We start from the raw sequence: 4,116 nt of genomic DNA, 5'->3' as shown, positions 1-4,116 counted from the left end.
TCTTGAGCTTTAGAGCTTGAGCCAATCTTTTGTCCTTAACATTTTGAGGGGTCCACATTTCTAATCCATGCCATGCCAATCATTGAGCTTTCCTGAAATATTTATCTTGAAATAGCATTAGCTCAATGAGCTATATGTTGTTAGGAATTACCAAAACCACCCAGGGATAGTTGCACTTTCAATCTCCCCCTTTTTGGTAATTGATGACAACATATAGATCAAAGCTTCGACAAATGATTATAAGATTGAAATACATCATCGATTTGAGAAGTATGTGATAGGCAAGTTCTCCCCCTAAATTTGTGCATTATTTAAAATTTGCTTTTGAATGCAAATGCACAATCTATTAGGATCATGGGTCACTCTTCCATGTCACATACATCTTGGTGGAGCGCTCAAAATGATAAACATTAAAAACATGCACTCATCACCAAGCAAAGTGAATGATCATATATCGAGTATAAGAGATAATATCATCCAAGCAAGCATTAAGGTAGCATATGATCAATCACATGATCAAACAAGTATCTCACACAGACAAAGACATAGTGTGTCAACCAAGCGCATAAAAAGGTTCAACCAAAAGCAAGAGAGATAAAAGGCAAAACACTCTCTCTCAAAGCCTATGATCTATACATATTTCTCCCCCTTTGGCAACAAGTTACCAAAAAAATTTGAAAATGCATAGTGCTATACGTCTCTCAGACTCAGTCTTCGGTAGGTGGTGTAGAGAGAACTCCAAGGACGAAGGCATCTGTCAATGTAGTTCGAGCTGGTGGAGTGGCCGCTGGAGGTGGCACTGAAGCTGTAGCTGCTGGTGCAGACAATGTAGCTCTAGAAACAGGTACATGCACTGCAGCAGACCTCTGACTCCTTGGTACTCGCTGAAAAGCATCAATAGTTGCCTTCCCTTTCCTCTCTTCTGCTCAACTACAGTCTGTACCTCAGTTACCTTGAGGTCAAGATCATAAAATTTTGTCTCAACAATCCTCTCTAGGCTCTCCTGATCCTGAGTCAGGGTGGCCAAGCCCTTCTCAATCCTCAATGTAGCTTGAATCGGATAGCCCAAATGATCTTATTTTGACTTGAGGAACACCTGAGATGCTTCTTCTGCACTTGGCATCCTTGCAGCTTTCTCTGCCTTAGCTTTGGCTCTCTTCTCTTGTGCTTGAGCTGATGACGGTTCATTCTCATTCATGACAACTTCGTTATCTTCAAATTCAGGATAAAGGGGTAGATGCTCCTTGTCCAACAAGTATGTTCCTGTGCCCATCTTAGAATCGATGAGCTCCTGAATATGTGGAGCATACCCACAGCTTCTCTTTTGGTCAGCAGCTGTCCTTTTGATTATCGCTACAATCAGGCTCATGATTTTAATCTTTTGAGGGACATCAAAGATTTGTAGCATGTTGATGGAATGTCCTCTAACCATCTTGTGATCTCCAGACTTGGGTAACAATGTGCGCCTTAGGATCCAGTTGATGGTAAGCACACTAGACAACAAGTAATGTACAGATCCAAGATTGTGAGTCTCCAAAGCTTTATCAGGGATCTCTTTGTACATGTTTGCCATGGAGTTGTGGTCTTTCTTCTTCTTAGCATACACATCCAAGTCATCCTCATGTTCCTCTGGGGCATTGATCAGCTTGGCACATTCTTCAATAGTGGATTGGTACCTAGTACCTTCAGACATCCATATGATCTTCCCATCTGGGTAAAAGTGAGCAGTGGAGTGATACGTCTCCATCGTATCTACTTTTCCAAACACTTTTGCCCTTGTTTTGGACTCTAACTTGCATGATTTGAATGGAACTAACCCGGACTAACGCTGTTTTCAGCAGAATTGCCATGGTGTTATTTATGTGCAGAAACAAAAGTTCTCGGAATGACCTGAAACTTCACAGAACGTCTTTTTGGAAATAATAAAAATCCTTGCAAAAGATGAAGACTAGGGGGCCCACACCCTATCCACGAGGGTGGAGGGCGTGCCCCCTACCTCGTGGGCCCCCTGGAGCTCCACCGACCTCAACCTTGACTCCAATATATTTGCGTTTGGGGAGAAAAAAATAAAGAAGAAGGATTCATCGTGTTTTACGATAAGGAGCCGCCGTCAAGCCCTAAAACCTCTTGGGAGGGCTGATCTGGAGTCCGTTCGGGGCTCCGGAGAGGGGAATCCATCGCCATCGTCATCATCAACCTTCCTCCATCACCAATTTCATGATGCTCATCGCCGTGCGTGAGTAATTCCATCATAGGCTTGCTGGACGGTGATGGGTTGGATGAGATTTATCATGTAATCGAGTTAGTTTTGTTAAGGTTTGATCCCTAGTATCCACTATGTTCTGAGATTGATGTTGCTATGACTTTGCTATGCTTAATGCTTGTCACTAGGGCCCCAGTGCCATGATTTCAGATCTGAACCTATTATGTTTTCATGAATATATGTGAGTTCTTGATCCTATCTTGCAAGTCTATAGTCACCTACTATGTGTCATGATTCGGCAACCCCGAAGTGACAATAATCGGGACCACTCCCGATGATGACCGTAGTTTGAGGAGTTCATGTATTCACTATGTGTTAATGCTTTGGTCGGTACTCTATTAAAAGGAGGCCTTAATATCCCTTAGTTTCCGCTAGGACCCCACTGCCACGGGAGGGTAGGACAAAAGATGTCATGTAAGTTCTTTTCCATAAGCACGTATGCCTATATTCATAATACATGCCTACATTACATTGATGATTTGGAGCTAGTTCTATGTCACCCTAGGTTATCACAGTTACATGATGAACCACATCCGACATAATTCTCTATCACCGATCAATTGCCTACGAGCTTTCCATATATTGTTCTTTGCTTATTTACTTTTCCGTTGCTATTGTTACAATCACTACAAAATATCAAAAACATTACTTTTGCTATCATTACCTTTTGCTACCGTTACCACTACTACCATATTACTTTGCTACTAAATACTTTGCTGCAGATATTAAGTTTCTAGGTGTGGTTGAATTGACAACTCAGCTGCTAATACTTGAGAATATTCTTTGGCTCCCCTTGTGTCGAATCAATAAATTTGGATTGAATACTCTACCCTCGAAAACTATTGCGATCCCCTACTTGTGGGTTATCAAGACTATTTTCTGGCGCCATTGCCGGGGAGCATAGCTCTATTCTTTGAGTCACTTGGGATTTATATCTGCTTATCATTATGAAGAACTTGAGAGATCCAAAAACCAAGATTTATCCCTCAACTACGAGGGGAGGTAAGGAACTGCCATCTAGCTCTGCACTTGATTCACCTTCTATTTTGAGTAAGCTTGCGACACCTAAACTTGCTTCTGCTATTCATTCTGATATGTCGCATGTTATTGATGATGCCACTTCTTCTATGCATGATACTTATGATGAAACTGCTTCTATGCTTGATACTACTTTGCCACTTGGTGAATTTCTTGATGAACAACTTGCTAGGGTTAGAGAGAATGAAATTATTGAAACTGATAATATTGACAAAAGTGATGATGAAGACTCTCCCCCTAATAAATATGAATTTCCTGTTGTTCCTGAGGGTTATGTTCTGGATGAAGAATCTGCTAGAGCTATTTTAGCTTGCCATGATATATATGATTTAAAGAGGTTATTAGCTAGATGGAAACAACAATCCCTTAATGCTAGAATTAAACCTGACCCTGCTTTTGCTACTTCACCTATCTGTGTTACTGATAAGGATTATGAATTCTCTGTTGATCCTGATATAATAACTTTGGTTGAATCTGATCCTTTTTATGGCTATGAATCTGAAACTGGTGTGGCACATCTTACTAATTAAATGATATAGCCACCCTATTCACTAATGATGAGAGAACTCATTACTTGTATATCCTTAAAATATTTCTATTCTCATTAAAGGGTGATGCGAAGATATGGTTTAATTCTCTTGATCCTGGTTGTGTGCGTAGTCCCCAGGATATGATTTATTACTTCTCTGCTAAATATTTCCCTGCTCATAGGAAACAAGCTGCCTTAAGGGATATATATAATTTTGTGCAAATTGAAGAAGAGAGTCTCCCACAAGCTTGGGGAGGCTTCTCCAATTACTTAATGCTTTGCCTGA

The sequence above is a fragment of the Triticum aestivum genome, chromosome 2A (assembly GCF_018294505.1).
Source record: "Triticum aestivum cultivar Chinese Spring chromosome 2A, IWGSC CS RefSeq v2.1, whole genome shotgun sequence".
Taxonomy (NCBI): Eukaryota; Viridiplantae; Streptophyta; class Magnoliopsida; order Poales; family Poaceae; genus Triticum; species Triticum aestivum.
Note: the sequence above shows the minus strand (reverse complement) of the source record.